Here is a 17,121-nt window from a genome sequence, read left to right on the forward strand (position 1 = left end):
GCAGTCGCCTGTCTCCAGCGGAAGCCTGCCTGTTGCTTCGTTCGTCTCCCTGAGGAAAGTGAGCCGCGCTTCCGACGGAGTTTCCTGTCAGGAAGCGCCGCGAGGGGAGCGGCGTCTCGCGTGCTCCCGGGACTAGCGCCCGACACGCCCACGCGTCCCAGTGGGTCGCGGCATCCGGGCGGGGGGCCTCTGGCGTCGGTGTAGGGGTTTGCTCGCCGGCGACCCGCCGACCCTTTCCAAGTCCAGTCCCTCTAGGCAGATCCCGCGCTCGCGGCCACCGCGGTCCCGGCTCCGAATGCGCGTGCCGGGGGATCTCGGCGTAAAACTGCATTTTCCAACCGAAGTGCCGCACACCGATGCCCTTTTTCCTCTTCGCCTCGAGCTTTTGCGGCAGAGACCGGGGCCGGGAAGGCGCCCTCCTCTGGCCGAGGGAGGGGGAGACCTAAGACCCCCCGACCCCAGAGGTCCGTTACCCGCGGAGAGCGCGCTCAGCACCTGGAGCAGAGCCCCGCGTGGCCGGTTGCACGGTGCTATGGTATGAGGGTATTGCAGCCTTAAAGTCTGGCTTCTGTGACCGGTGGAAGATGCCCAAATAAAGGGAAATGGCTAACAATGGCCAAGCGTTGAGTCGAGGATGGAGGGTCAGGCTCCTTGGTGGCCCGAGGAGGCAGCCCACCAGGTCAGGGTGCAGGAGGCCCCTGAGGCTCCTGCTTTGCCTTGCCCCATTCACAGCTGACGGTCAGCCAGCGGCGCCCACCAGCGGAACCAGAATGAGGGGGTGGATGCATTTATGCAGATCCAGTCCAGCTTCTGAAAATGGTCGTAGTCCATGCTACCCGGCCAGAGCAGAAGTTTGGTCAGATGTGTAGGTTCTAAAGCACCCCAGTTACTTGGGCATTTTTCTCTTTTATGGATCCTCCCCTCTTAACAGAATGACGCAAAGAAGACAGTCCCTGTGTACCTATTCTCAATAAACTCCTACCTTCCTTGAACCCGGAGGTCTGATGACTTTGTTGGCAAAGAATCAGGAGTAAAACCAAGTAGGAAATGCTGTTGCTACCTAGGGCTTGACCGCTGGCCTGGTGGCCTTTACCTGGAAAATCAACCAACAGCTCATACATGGAAGAAGGTCAGGATTTTGAGCTGAATCTAAACCCATACCAACGATGCCCAGACATAACTCTTCATAGAAGAGGCAGAGTAGACGGAGATTTGCATGAGCTTACTAGTTAAGGGACGTGGTAATGGACATCTATAATCTGAGGCTCTGTTTCCTCAATTACTGAAAGAGGATAATAATAGCTTGAAGAACTATTATTAGCATGACAAGTTATGTGAGGTTCCTGGCCCATAGTAAATGTTCAATAAAGAGGCATTTCAAAAGTTAGGCAACAGAAACATTTTCATCACAAAGCAAAGTTTTTATTTTTTTCTCCCTGAATTCAACATGTTTTAAGATTTTACTTACAAAGCTGGTCACACCTATTAAATGATCATTCATTCTTCCCACCTTAAATAATCAAAGGCATAATTGTTGGAGACTCTGATCGGCATAAATTAGCCAGTGTTGCCACTTCTGATTTGATAAAGCCCAAAGCAAATCAAATAAAGGTTGACATCGCATTTTGCCAGCATGTATTTTGTGGATAAATATTTTGTTAGGTTTCTTGAAATATTGGAAATAGAGTATGAATTCGCATTTCTGCTACTCTAGCCCACAGAGATCCCAGGCACCCAGCTCAAAAGATCACAGTTGTGCTCAAGTTCGGTGTCAGAATACACAGACATCCACCTTGTAAAAGTAGGAAGGAGGCACACTGGCCAGGGAGGAGCAACCACTTCGAAAGAGGTATGGGCTGGTCTGTATTTATCCAATGCCATATCCCTCCCTGAACTCTGCCCATGAGCCCCGTATTGTGTTGTGGAAAGAGAGAAAGATAACTTAGGCAAGACATTAGGTACCAGCAGTCAAAAGAAGAAATGAAAAGGAAATGGAAATTCTCTCATGCATGACTCATGCATACAATTAATCCCCACTATTTCTTTTTTGTTGTTGTTGTTTGTTTTTGGTGGTACACGGGCCTCTCACTGCTGTGGCCTCTCCCCTTGCGGAGCACAGGCTCCGGACGCGTAGGCTCAGCAGCCATGGCTCAAGGGCCCAGCCGCTCCGCAGCATGTGGGGTCTTCCCGGACCGGGGCACAAACCCGTGTCCCCTGCATCGACAGGCAGACTCTCAACCACTGTGCCACCAGGGAAGGCCAATCCCCACTATTTCTGAAGGCCAGTTTGCAGAACCAGATTGTGGATTTTTTTTCGTTTTTTTTTTTTGTACAAGAGTGAATATTTATTTAGAATGGAAAAAAACTTTAATACAATTTCTGAAAGTTGACAAGTTACGCGCACACCACCAAATCCAGAAAAATCACATATTTTTATTAATTAACTTCCTAAAATACCTTTACAGTACTTTTCCCCCATGTGTTTTGGCTGCATACTTTTGATCACCTCTTTGGAATGACTTTTTTTAACAGCTTTATTGAGATATAACTCATACACCGCACAACTCACCCATCTAAACTGTACAATTCAATGGGTTTTAGTATATTCACAGAGTTGTGCATTTTATAAAAATATTATCACGCCAAAAAGAAACACTATATTCTTAGCAGTCACTGCTCTTTTCTTTCTAACCCCCTAAGCCCCAAACAACCACTAATCTACTTTCTGTCTCTATGGACTTGCCTATTCTGGACTTTTCATATAAATTAAATCATACACTATGTGGTCTTTTTGTGACTGATTTCTTTCACTTAGCCTAATGTTTTCAGTGCTCATCCGGGACCAGCATATATCAGAACTTCATTCCTTTTGTTGCCAAATAATATTCTACTACCCATTCATCAGCTGATGAACATTTGTGTTGTTTCTACTTTTTGGCTTTTATGAATACTCCTGCTATAAACACTCCTGTGCAAGTTTTTGTGTGGATGTTATATTCTCATTTCTCTTGGGTAGAATTCGTGGGTCATATGTAACTCTGTTTAATTTTATTGCCAAACTGTGCCTCGCAGTGGCTGCACCATCTCGTATTCCCACCAGCAATGTATGAGGGTTCCAATTTCTCCACATTCTAACCAACACTGGTTATTGTCTGTATTTTGATTTTATAGCCGTTCTAATGAGTGTGAAGTGGTAGAATAATTCTGTAACATCATTTCTGATGGGTAGAATAAAAAGTCTTTTCTCCAGCATAGTTGATCAAAAGTTGTTTGGTTTTTTTAATTGACACTTTAGAAAAGTTCCTGTCGCACATTCATTATTGAAAATAACATGTACAATTTTACTGTGTTGTCGAATTTAGGAAGACGTCTCAAGTTTCTTTCATATGTGAGCCGTAGGATATGGGGACATTTCAAGTTATTTAGGCAATGATTAACATTAAGTGCTCTTAAATTCATCTTTATTAATATTGTGAATTTTATCATTTCATAGATGTCAGTTATTTCATGTCAAAAGAGAAAAAGAAAATTTCTCATTGCGTTCTACGGTTCACTCCTCGTTTTTACCTGAATTCTCAAACAATCCAAGAGTCTTAAAACATGCATTTTTAAAGTTTTTATTTGAAATACACAAACTCTAACCTCTACAATATTTTCAATTAGAAGACCTCTTAACACATTAATCATTTATCTATTGTATACAAATAACTGGTATATTAGAGTGGAGAACGTTAGCTTATTTATTGTCAAATTCCTAGCTTCTAGCACTGTTCTTGGTCCATAGTAAAGACTCAGTGAATAATTGTTGAGTTGAAATTTGCCCTTATCCAAGGTAGAATTATTCAACTTACATACACAACAAATATTCAACTCAAATATACAACAATCTAAAATCACTTGTCCTTGAATTTCAGTAGCCCAAGGTGAAACTGAAAGGACAGATCTAAGACAAAATTCACCTGGCATGTGACTCTACTGAATACTGAATGGATGCTGGATGGATAAGAGGATTGGGAGACAAGAAGCAAAGAGTAAAAATCTGGTCACTGTGCTGAGGTGATTTCAAAGAGCAGAGAATCAGGGGAAGATCAAGGAGGAATTGACATTGGCTCCCTGTGCTGCATGCACAGAAATGTTAGATCATAGGCTGGACCCAGTTCACCTTTTCCCCAGGATCCAAATAAGTTAGGCTATGTCTGGGAAGAAGAAGAAGAGGAAGGAGAAGGAGAAGAAGAAACACAAGTAATAAAGGTTTCAGCTTATTTTTTATTATCTTTCTCATGGATAGCTATTCTTTTATTCATTCATATGACCAATATTTCTTGAACATTTGCATGTATTGTACTAGGTATAGTTCACTGACTTTAGCAGTAAATGAAACATCCCTGTCCTCACGAAGCTTACAGTCTAATGACCTTGGGAAGACAGAAAATATGCAAGATAAGTTAATATTTATAAGACCTGATATGGTGATAAGCATTTTAGAGAAAAATAAAACAAGGAAGAGGGACAAGGAGTAAGGAGTGTGGGTGTGGGGAGTGGATGGTTGCAAAGGGTGTTTGGAGAAGGATGCACCTGAGAAGGGGAAATCTGAGTGAGGACCTGAAGGAGGTGAGGCGCCAGCCTCACAGACAGACAGGTGAGGAACTGTGAGTGTAGAGGCCCCGAGGGCTCGCCTGGCGTGTTCGGGCCACAGCAAAGATGTCAGTGTGCCAAGAGCCGAGTGAGGACGGGTGATGGCAGGAGGTGTGGTGTGTGGGGTCTTACAGGCCACTGAGAGGATCTGGGCTTTTAAGTGACTTTGGAAGCTTTTGAGCAGAGGAGTAGCGGGATCTGATTTCTCTTTTACCAGGATCACCTTGTATGGGGTGTCGGAAACAGGGAAGTGAATTAGGAGGCTAATGCAACAATCCAAGCAGATGAGGGTGGCATAGGCCAGGGTGGAAGCAAAGGAGGTAGTGAGAATTGTTCAGATTCTGTCGTATTTTGAAGGCTGAGCTGACAGGATTTTCTGATCAATGGAGGGTGGAAGAGAAAGAGAGTCAAGGATGACTCCAAGTGTTTGGGGGAGAACTGCTTGAAAGATGGAGTTGGGAAACTGAGCTGGGAAGAACCTGCAGGGGAGCAGGACTAGGCGGGGGATGTCAGCGCTCAGCTGTGGACATGGTGAGTTGCAGGCATCTTTCAGACACCCAATGGTAGTGCTGCATAAGCAGTTGGAGATCAGAATTCAGGGAAGAGGTTGGTGCTGGAGCTATAAATTTGGAAGTTAGAGTAGAAGTGGTATTTACACCCATGAAATGAGATGAGATCACCAAAGAGGCGGATAAAGAGAAAGAGAAAGTCCAAGGCAACACTAAGAAGTTAGAGGGATGAGTAAGAACCAGCAGAGGAGGTTGAAAAAATAGGAGGAGAGCAGGTAGATGCTCTTAATGGAATATTGTCAAGTTATTTTTACATGAAAATTTTTCCTCTCTAAAGTTTTCAGTTAGCATTTTCTCTATTCTGCTGTCTCCCTACACCCTACAATCATCACTTCTCTTTTTATCAACACGTTCATTCTATCATTTTCAAGAAGAATGGAAGAGAGTGTTTGTACCTATAGTTCTAGCAATTTCTCACTTTGTCTCAAGCTAATTTGTTATGCCTGACCTAGTTACTAATATTTGTTTACTATTTTTTGCAAAAATAATTACTTCTAGAATTCACTAAAAAAGATATTTAATTAATATATAGGTTTCCAGGCTGCTGATAGAAATTGTTTATTAATTAATTTGTATTTAATTTCTGTATTTTTTGTTACAAAAGAAGTGTCAACCACAGCTTCTTGGAATTATACCAAGAAAAATCGAATGGAATGACTATATACATTAGAACCAGGATGTTGAATAAGTTCTATTCCTGGTATAACCAAAACTGTTCTCCACAATCATCTCATTCGGTGGGGGAAACTCTTCCCTGTCATTAAATGAAAACTTGGCAGGCCCAGAAATTGTTCAGCTCACTCTAGACACAGGGTCAGTTCAGTAATTAAACTACCCCATCCTGGAAAGCCCAAACTTGACCTGACATCAGATCTTCTTCCCTGCTTAGCTGGAAGTGTGCTATGGGAAGGAGAGTGTAGGTGACAACCTCTGCTCCTGTTCCACAGCCCTAAGTACCCACTGGGACACCTCCTCTTCTTACTGATACTCTCCAGCCCACCCCAATGGATAGACCACAGGAAGGTAGACCCCAGGCCAACTCTCTTGCATGTGGCCCACGTCTGGTCCACAAGAACACTCATGGCCCTTGCTCAGCAACTCTGGAAGTGCAAGCTAATCCCACCCACACAGCAGGGGATCTCAGGCCCTGCCCCTAGAGCACTCAACTCTCTCTCCCACTGAGTTTCCTGGAAAGCAACAGTCTCCATTAGCTTTCTGGGGCATGAGTGAGGCCACTATCCTCAGTATTTTCCAGCTACAGGGAACAACTTCAAATTTCTCCAACGAGTCTCTTTGAAGTCCCTTTATGAGTCTTGGGGTCATAGAGTAGAACCTCCCACCTTCCCCTAATGGAGAGTAGAACCAGGCAACACCTCTAGTCACCATGTCCTCCCAATCTCCTCACACTCACTTCTTTTTACAGCTTTGATCTAACTATGGGATCCAAGATTGTGGAGCAGGATCTCAGGACCATTTCCTTAAAAATCTGTACATGGGGTGGAGGTCTGTTTCACATTCACTTTGTACACTTTCATAGCTAATGCATTGACACCTCAGTAGAACCTGAGACAGAAAGAGCCCCATTCTACCTACCATCCTCTTACCTTTCTTGACTTGAAAGAGTCAAAGCACTTTTTTCTTGCTATAAATACATGTGCACATATATTTACATGGACATTTAAGTATATACATTACATATTGTACCTCTGGATATGCCTTAATCACCTCCATTGTAGATTTATATGTTTGAAGGTGATGACTGAAAGACTGGTACCCTTGTGGACAAAAATCACTGAAAAATTCCTCCATCTACACCTAGCCCAATTCACCACGACCACATTGTGCATATTGGGACACTTCATATTACCTATTCCTCATACCCAACCTGTCCAACTTGATAACTACTAGCCATATGTAGCCATTTAAAAGAATTAAATTAAATTAAAACCCAGTTTCTGAGCCTGACTACTATATTTAGACAGTGCAGTCATAGAAAACCTTTCCATCATTGCAGAGTTCTGCTGGACAGCACGGCCTCACAAGGGCTTTGGCACATAGGAGGCACTGAATGGCAAGTGAAAGTTTGGTCCAAAGATACTGTTACCAGAAGGGGGACCCAGAATTGGGCTCTTGTTTAACACCCAGAAATGAATTGTCCGAGGAGACACACTTACTGACAAAGCAAAAGACTTTGTTGGGAAGGGACACCCAGGTGGAGAGCAGCAGGGTAGGGGAACCCAGTAGAACTGCTCTGTCATGCGGCTTGCAGTCTCAGGTTTTATGGTGATGGGGGTTAGCTTTGGGGGTTGTCTCTGGCCAATCATCTTGCTTGTGCCCATATTTGGTCTGACTCACTGTCCTTCCTGATGGTACGTGCATCTCTTAGCCAAGACGGTTTCCAGCACGAGGATTTCTGGGAGGTCGGCAGGACATATTACAGGCTGGCATCTCCTCCCTCCTTTTGGCCCCTCCCGAATTCTCCAGGTTGGTTTTAGGTGGCAGCACCATGTTCCTTATCAGGACCTCCTATTGTGAGACAACTCATGCAAGTGGTTATTATTGTGCCTGGCCAAGGTGAGTGGTTTCGGCCAACGGTTCCCTAACAATACCATATGATTGCCCTGGTTTATTTTTCTGAGAATATAAGGCTTTTTAGTACAGTACTAAGTACTGACTCAACCATCAAGAACAAAAACCAAGGTACATAGGTATAGCTGCTTTTCTATTTCACACTTGAAAACCTATCTGCATCCTCCTACTCCACTAGAAAATGCTTTACTGTCCAAATAATTACTGAAAATATTTGGGGGACAGTCCCTATTTCCCTCAAAAAACAAATTACTTTTTCAGAATTATTCCAGTGAAAAGGAACTGTTTCAAAAGCAGTGTTTGTATTGAAGGGGGATTCCATATAAAAACTACTTTGCTGAAATAAGCATTTCACGTATAATATTTTTCCAGAGTAGAAATGACCTATGAAAATTACCAATGCCTGAGTGTGTTCACATTGTAAAAGTACCCTGGTGTTCAAAAGCAGTCTTTATTGTCACAATCCTCACAATCTTTCTGGCAAGGCTTTAGTGATAATGGCAAATCCCAGAAGCTGAATCTGTAAATGTTCTGAATTGTGACCCCAAGAAACTCAGACCAGACTAGCCTTCAGGTGCAGAGATGACCACACCTTCTTTATTTACTTCCTTTTTTTCTCCTGCCCAAGGCACATTGCCCAGCACAGAGGAGTTGCCCATCAAATGTTCCCTGAATGCATAGATGAATGAATTCTCTCTCCTTATTTTGGGAGGGACTAGCATGTGGGTTAGGGATTCCTCTGATTTCAGTGGCTCTACAGAGAGAAATGTTGGTGAACACTGTCAACAAAGCAGGTAAGAGAACTTCCAATAGAACTCTCATCTCAAAATATCTGCTTTAGGAACTCTTACATTTGAAAATTTCTGTAACTGTGTTCATGAAAGGAGAGAAATCTACCCGTTCTCTCTCCATTTCCCATTAAAGACCCTCATTCTGGACACATCTGCTGAATTACCTGCAAGAGTTGACAAGTTCCTGGGGCTGAATTCTGACCGAGTGGCTCTTTTCGAGTCACCTTACTTCTGAACTCTGTGAGCCCAGCTATTTTGGCCCTATTGATTCATATAAATCTACAATCAGAAACCCTGGAGAAAAGGGTTTCTTTCCTTCAAAATCAGCTTTACTGATGGATAGTTTACATACTGTAAAAATCACCAATGTTATTGCTGTGGTACTGTGATTTATAATAAGAAATATACTTGGTCTTCCTTCTGCTCCTGACACAGAGCTCCTGAAGGTCTCGAAATTCCTAAGTGGTGAGAGCAGCAAAAGCGTCTTTTGTTATGTTGATGGCATGACTTTAGAACCTCACCTGAGGGTGGGGGCTTGTTGCAAGGAGAACCAACCCTGTGGTTAAAGGGCTAGAACCTGGGCTTCCCTGGTGGCGCAGTGGTTGAGAGTCCCCTTGCCATGTAGGGGATACGGGTTCGTGCCCCGGTCTGGGAGGATCCCGCATGCTGCGGAGCGGCTGGGTCCGTGAGCCATGGCCGCTGAACCTGCGCGTCCGGAGCCTGTGATCCGCAACAGGAGAGGCCACAACAGAGAGAGGCCCGCGCACCGCAAAAAAAAAAGGTCTAGAACTTTCAGTCCCAACCCCTTGACCTCTGGGAAGGGGAGAGGGGCTGGAGGTTGAATTGATGCCAATTGCCAGTGATTTAATCAACTGTGCCTATGTAATGAAGCCTCCTTAAAAAAACAAAAGGATGAGGTTCTGGGTTGGAGAACACAAGGAACACAATCTTGCCTTTCCTTCCTTAAGGATGAGCCCTTAATCTGTCGGCTTTGATGGTATCTCCAGGTAGATAGTGTCACAATTGACTTGAACTGTAGGACACCCAGCTGGCACTGGGGAACTGCTTAGTGGTGTGGGGAAAAACCCACACACGTTGGAACTGGTGATAAGAATTGTTAAGTTCAGAGTTCAGTGAGCTTTGGCAAATGTATCTAGTTCTGTAAATCACCACTACAATCAAGATATTTCACACCAGGGCTTCCCTGGTGAAACAGTGGTTAAGAATCCATCTGCCAATGCAGAGGACACAGGTTCGATCCCTGGTCCGGGAAGATCCCACATGCAGCGGAGCAACTAAGCCCGTGTGCCACAACTACTGAGCCTGTGCTCTAAAGCCCGCGAGCCACAACTACTGAGCCCACGTGCCACAACTACTGAAGCCTGTGCGCCTAAAGCCTGTGCTCTGCAACAAGAGAAGCCACCGCAATGAGAAGTCTGCGCACCGCAACGAAGAGTAGCCCCCACTCACCCCAACGAGAGTAAACCCGCGCAGCAACGAAGACCCAACATAGCCAAAAATAAAAGAAAAAAAAAAAAAAAGACATTTCACACCTTCTCTCCCCACAAATTTCCATGCCCCTTTGCAGTCAACCCCTCCCTCCAGACCCTGGATCCTAACAACTACTAACTCGCTTTTCTCTCCGCTGTAGTTTTCCCTTTTCTAGAATCCCACATAAATGTAATCATGCAGTATGAAATCTTTTGTTGTCTGGCTGCGTTCACATAGATTCATGCATGTTTTTATATGGATCTGTAGTTTTTCCTCTTTGTTGTTTAGTAGTGTTCCATTATATGGATATATCAATATAATTTGTTTATTCACCAGGTGATGGACATTTGGGTTGTGTCCAGTTTTTGGCTATTACAAAGAAAATGTTATGAACTTCGATATTCAAGTTTTTGTGTATAGTGCATATGTTTTTTTCTTGGATAAATATCCAGAAGCGATATTTCTGGGTCATATGGTTAATGTATGTTTATTTTTTTTAAAACGCAAAACAGTTTTCCAAAGTGGCCATATTATTTTGCTTTCCCATCTGCAATGTTTGAGAGTTCCAGTATTCTACATTGTTGCCAACACTTGATATTATCAGTTTTTAAAAATTTTTGGCCTTTTGTGTACGTAGAGTGGTATCTCATTGTAGTTTGACTAGCATTTCTTAATGATAAATAATAATTGAGCATCCTGTCATGTGCTTATTTTCAATTCGTATGTCTTCTTTTGTAAAGTGTCTATTTAAATCTTTTCCCCATTTTCTAAAATGGAATCTTTTTGTCTTCTTTTTATTAAGTTGTAAGAATTCTTTATATATCCTGAATCCAAGTTCTATATCAGATAGGTATTTTGTAAATACATATTTATAAATGTATTTGTATTTGTAAATACATATAATTTTCTCCCTGTTTTTGGCTTGTCTTTTCAATTTCTTAAGTGTCTTTGAACAGCAAGAGTTTTTAATTTAAAAATCCAATCTGCCAATTTTTCTGTTATGGTTTGTGTTTTTTTGTTTCCTAAGGAATCTTTGCCTAATATAATGTCACAAAGATTTTCTCCTATGTTTGCTTCTAGAAGTTTTATAATTTTAACTCTTATGTTTACATTACAACTGAATTTTTTTATGTGGTATGAGTTAAAAGTCAAGGTTCCTTTCTTCCTACATGGATAGCCAATTGTTCTAAAACCATTCTTGAAAAGATTACCCTTTCCTCATGTAATTATTGTGTTGAAAATCAATTGAGCATATATGTGTGGGTCTATTTTTGAACTCTCTTCCATTGCATTGATCTTACCAATTTAAAAAAATTTTTGGCCTTTTGTGTATGCTAACTAAATAAGAGTGGAAGATAAAACCACGAGTAAAAGTCTCAGCGTCATAGAGGGGACTAGGAGGAACACTAGAGATGAGGTAACCCGACCTCTTTGCCTTACAGGTGGGGAAACCCTTTACAGACTCTTGGCACAGCTTGAAAGACACTTATTTGAGTACCGTCGTCATAATATTTTACTTTATAAATGTCCTAGGTGGACACGTGCCATGATCTGCTCTATTCTGGAGCAATGATCACCTTCTAGGGGGGCCTTCCTGCTGCTCGGCGTGACTTGGGGATGGATGCTTAGGCCACTGGACCCCAGACGGGGGGGACCACTGGAGGAGGCCAACCTGGGGGCAGTGGGTCCTATCTGGGCCCTTCACTCCAGCCACTGTCTTCACTTGTCAAATGAGTTACAAATAAAATGCTTTAAGATTTGTAGAGCAATTTAATATTTTTAAAAAATCAACATTTCATCCTCTTACACTAACCCCAAACACACACCCACCCACCTCAGAAATGAGACGTGGTTTTATCTATCCCTTATGTTTATTTGTTAAATATAATGTTTAGAAACGAAATTGAAAGCCAAGTTGATTTCTTTCGTAATTTAAGCTATATTAACCTGCTACTGATTTTTTTCAGATGAAAAATATTTCCAAAAAAGATTAGTAATTTGTAGTTGATGGATATTCAACATTAATGTCAGACTGTAGAACTTGCCTCTCATTTCGTTGTGAATATAAGTTGAATATGCACATATTACAGTTGAAGAACTTCTGCAACTTTTAACAATAAGAAGGAGGGCTACTTTAATGCTCTAAATTTTGTCATTTGGTTAAAATGTCACGTAGTTGTCACACACACAAAACAACAGGACATCTTCAAATCCATTTTGTTCAGAAAAAAAGACTTTGTATGTGATTTCTGAAAGTTATTTAATAGCTAAAGATACACAATCATCATATTTTTGGATATGAGATTGTTTTCTCGTTTAATTTTTTTCTCCTTTGTGGTTTTCTATAGAAATTGCCCATACTAGTTTATATTGCTGATGCTGTTATGGTGCTTTTATAGTAAATGATTGATTCTAGAATGGTTATCAGTAAAAGGACATTTTTCTTTTCTCTTTTAGAATATATTTTGTTTTTCAAACCTTAATTTTTATTTCTTCTAAGGAGTAGGGCTTCTATTGCATCTAAAGGATCTATGTAGACATAGGGCTTAAAAGTGAGAATCAGGACAGATTTTAAACCTCTTCTTTCTTGCTCTCCTTCTCCTTCTGTCTCCTTTCTACCTGTACTGCTTACACCCAGCCCTGCACCCTTGCCTTGGTGACCTCCCTAGGATTTATTTTCTCTTTCCTTTTCCCTGGGCTCCCTCTCAGCCTCGCTGTAAAGTTCTCAGTCTATCCCTAGTCTTCTCAGCCTGTTGTCATAGTGACAACCACACTCCCAGGAGTAGCAGTCTCATGAGTGGTTGTGATGGACCTGACACCAGGTCCCACAAACAAGCCTGTAACTGTGTGGACTTCAGTGGCTCTGGGCAGACGTTTAGCAGCTAGGCCAGAGCTGTCACCATACGGTGTTGTTAGAGAGAAAAAAAGAAAAACGAGAAAGAAGCCCACACTGTTAAAAACCTAGGCTGGGGGGAGCGGCTAGCCGGCACCGGGCGGCCGAGTGGCAGAATGAAGACCAACGACCTGGCAGCAGCCCCCGGGGATGCTCTGGGCATGGCCTCGGGACCCCCACAGCAGAACAGCCAGAAGGCAGAGGAGAACCCCAGCCTCCTGGACGCACTCCTCCGCGACTTCCCAGCCCCGCTGGGCCCGGAGAGCCCGTTGCCATGGAAGGTCCGAGGTACAATGTTGATCCAGGAGGAGCTGGAAGGCGAGCTAGCTGAGCTGGCCATGGGCTTCCTGAACAGCAGGAGCGCTCGGCCGCCACTTGCTGCCTGCCTGGCTGCCGCGGACGGACCTGGACGGACCTTTCTGAGTTGCGGAAGTTGCCGGAGCAGGTGGAGGAGGATCGCGATGAGGAGGAGGAGGCCCCTGTGAGCCTGCTGGACGCTGCGGGCCTGGTGCAGAGCCTCTTTGACCGGCTCTGGGAAGTGTGCAGCCAGTGGTAGAAGCAGGTGCCCGTGGCTGTCTGGGTCCCGCAGCGGCAGTGGCTCGTCTCCGTGCATGCCATCCGTAATGCGCGCCTCAGGATGGAGGACCAGCACGTGTGCCTCCCAGCCTTCAACCTGCTCTTTGGCCTATCGGACTCTGTGGACGGCGCCTACTTTGCCGTGTTCGATGGGCACGGAGGGGTGGACGCCGCGGGGTACGCGTCTGTGCACATGCACGCTGTTGCTGCCCACCAGCCGGAGATGCCCACTGACCCCGCGGGGACCCTGCGAGCAGCCTTCCGCTGCACCGATGATATGTTCCTCTGGAAAGCCCGGCGAGAGTATAGATAAAAGCTACGTTTACACTGTACCCTCATCTATAAGCGTGCAGCAGAATTACGTCTAAAACAACACATGTACGGTAAAAAACACCTTATTGCTAAAAAATGCTAGCCGTCATCTGAGCCTTCCAGTCGTGATCTTTTTGCAGTAGGAACATCAAAGATGACTGCTCACAGATCATCACGACAGAGAATAATAATAATGAAAAAGTTTGAAATATCGCAGGAGTTACCAAAATGCGGCACAGAGACAGGAAGTGAGCAAATGCTGTTGGAAAAATGGTGCCAATAAACTTGCTCGGCGCAGGGTTGCCACAAACCTTCAATTTGTGAAAAACGCACCATCTGCGAAGGGCAATAAAGCGAAGCAGCAACACAAGGTCCACCTGACCCTCCCCACCCTCCAAACACCTCCCCCGGGGAAGGTGTCACTAGGCTGCTGGTGTTGGCAGTTAGCGCGATGAGGCGCGTTTGTTTCTGAAAGAAGAAAGGACGCATTGGTCCCTCTGTGACCTTACCGCCCACTGAACCTCACCTCGGAACCTCGGGGGTCCTCCTAGCAGGGTGGATACTAAGATCGTGTCCATTTCTGAGATCGGGAAACAGGTCCAGAGAGCTGAGGCCTGGCCCAGTCGACAAGGCAGGAGGAGACGCGGGGTGGGGGGGCGGTGGACTTTCTGAGATGGAGAAACAGGCCCAAAGAGCTCAGGCCTGGCCCCGTCGACAAGGCTGAGGAGGAGACGTGGTGGGGGCAGGAGGCAGTGTCATCAGATGCTCTGAGCACAGACCTCACCAGAATTAACAAGGCTGCATTTGAATCTGAACAGAAAACCTTCCAGGTCTAACACTGTAAGCTGGGAGCCCCGCCACCCGCCACCCGCCACCCGGGAGCTCAGGGCTACCACTCTAGTCAAGAAAGAATTCTCTGAAGCAGAGCTGTTTTAGCTTAGGCTGTGTTTATTAAAAGCACCTTTGCTGAGAACACACCTAGGCTGGTTCTTTGCCTGCTCACTGATGAGGATTTAAAGGACAAGGTAAAGATAGGTACAAATATTTAGAGAAATATGACTGTAGACAGATGACGTTCTGGATAATAAGGGAAATAACGTAATTTTAGAACACAGTGAGCCACAGACTTAAGGAAACTAGTTGGAAAAACATCTCCATTTGAAAAGGACCTAAAGGGTCTCGGAGGAAAACTTGGCAGAGACTAAACAGTCAAATTAGTGAGTGTCTTTCTTAGAATTAAGGCTAGCTCAGGACTTTCTTTCTGAAAGAGAACAGTTTGCTCCATATAATACCATTTTACCAATAACACTACGTCACAAACCTAGTTCACCCAAGTATTACATTATAGTAAGAATCCAGTGAAGCAAAGGTTGAAGGATGAAAATAGAAGTCCTTCCTCCTTCCCCTCCTCTCCCAAATTCATGGAATCGTGGACCTGGAAATCATCTATTTCAACCTTACCCTCAAGGCAGGAAGCCCTTATACAGCAGTTTTAACAGGTGGCCATCCAGGTTCTGCTTCATTACTTCCGGTTGACAGAGAAGTGAGTCATTGCTTCACAAAGCAACCCATTCTATTTTTAACAAACTTCAGGTAAAAATCCTCCACTAATAAAGAGCTAACACTCATGTTCTATTTACTCTGTGCTAGGCAGAGGCCTCCGTGCATTAGCTGGGAATCCCCACACGACCCCATGCAGCAGGCCGGTGGCTCCGAGCAACTAACCCCACCACAGCAAGGACGGGGTCTGGATTTAGGTCCAGCCTGACTCCAGAGCATCCTATGTAACCCCTGTGCCATGGGGCCGCAGGTCACACATGCCTCCCTGTAGCTTCGCCATTCACGCTGGTCTGGACACCAGCGGTCAAGCCACCACTCCCATTCCTCTTCCACTCCAATAGCCTTCAGACCCTTGAAGATGGCAACTGTCATCTCCCCACCCTGCCCCGCAACTCCTCTCCTCACTGTTTATTCAGCGGCAAATTTTTGGAAGCCTCTTTCATCTGGATGACCATCTTCTCAGGATGGGTACTGAAGAGCAAACACAGTAGATAAGGTATAAACAGAGTAATAATTACAGATGAAATTGTCATGTTTTGGCTACCAGATTCAGTGGAGGAAAAGATTTTATAGGTAATAAGCATAAAAATTATCTTTTTAAATATTTACTACTGCATGTATTTATGTGTACTCGCAAATCTTTTCATTACTAACATAGTAATTATCGTTCTAAACACATTATAGTGCTGCATAATGATAACTTATTGCCCAAACTGAATTATATTTCAGGAGCTAAGAATGAATTTGATGGATGCAACCATTTCTGTGCATCTCTGCTACCATGGCAACCAGTTAAAACAGGTTTGCTTAATTAATTAGTTGTTGGTAAAGTACTATGAAGATGAAAACTGCTATTAATAGATTTACAGTGTTTGGTATTAACGCTAGTGTGATTAACATAAACGTAAAGTGTTTATGGCCGGAGTAGACCAATTCGTTTTCCATTAACAGCCATACTTCATCATTGAATTAAGAAAAGGATTTTTAAAAATTTTTATCACCCTTTATATTTTTAACAAATTGTCTAGTCTCTCTTTTGTGCTTCTTTTGGCCAAATTTTAACCAACTCACATCATACACTCAGGCAGAAGAGAAAATTAGTGATAACCAAAGTTTCCTGATGAAAAAGGAATATCTTCTGATGGTGGTGACAATACTCAAATGCCACTGCTGAGCCTTTCCGTTTCCTAAAGCTGAATGCAGGGTATGGAGATTGCCCCGAGTGAGAGGTGGAGGAATGGCCACATCATCCGCCAGGACCTATTTCCCAAAATGGCACAAGGGTTGTTTGCAGGGAGCTTGTCAACCTCCCTTAACTCCCACCAATGCTTATGCAATCGAAGTAAAAACCGCTGTTTGCCATGCAGATGGAACTACGTGACAAGCTCTCCAGATTGTCAAACCTCCAAACAGATGGGCTCCAGGTCTGCCATAGGTTGAAATTCTGGAGCCGCCGTTGCTCCTTTCCTACCTGCCTCCTTGCTATGATCTCTTGAGTCTCCAGGGAGATCTTGTAGCTGAGCTACTATCATGGAATTTAGAAGTGGGAAGACCCACCCAAGGCCCTCTACTCTAGCTCCCTGCATTCTAATAGGTGAGGTATTTCACAGATGAGGAAAAACAAAGTTCAGAGTTAGCTGAACTGAGAAAGTGCTGGGCTGGGCTGGGCTGGGCTGGGCTGGGCTGGGCTGGGCTGGGCTGGGCT

The 17,121-nt window shown here is 44.1% G+C and overlaps 1 protein-coding gene and 1 pseudogene across 2 annotated transcripts in view; one reads left to right on the forward strand and one right to left on the reverse strand.

The window, feature by feature from the left end:
- Positions 1–17,121, reverse strand: part of PSD3 (pleckstrin and Sec7 domain containing 3) — a 557,682-nt gene that overhangs the window by 488,909 nt on the left and 51,652 nt on the right. The window lies entirely within an intron of this gene.
- LOC112413214 (protein phosphatase 1F pseudogene) lies at positions 13,085–13,857 on the forward strand (annotated as a pseudogene).

Source organism: Neophocaena asiaeorientalis, unplaced genomic scaffold (genome assembly GCF_003031525.2).
Source record: "Neophocaena asiaeorientalis asiaeorientalis breed wild unplaced genomic scaffold, Neophocaena_asiaeorientalis_V1.1 scaffold14, whole genome shotgun sequence".
NCBI classification, from domain to species: domain Eukaryota; kingdom Metazoa; phylum Chordata; class Mammalia; order Artiodactyla; family Phocoenidae; genus Neophocaena; species Neophocaena asiaeorientalis.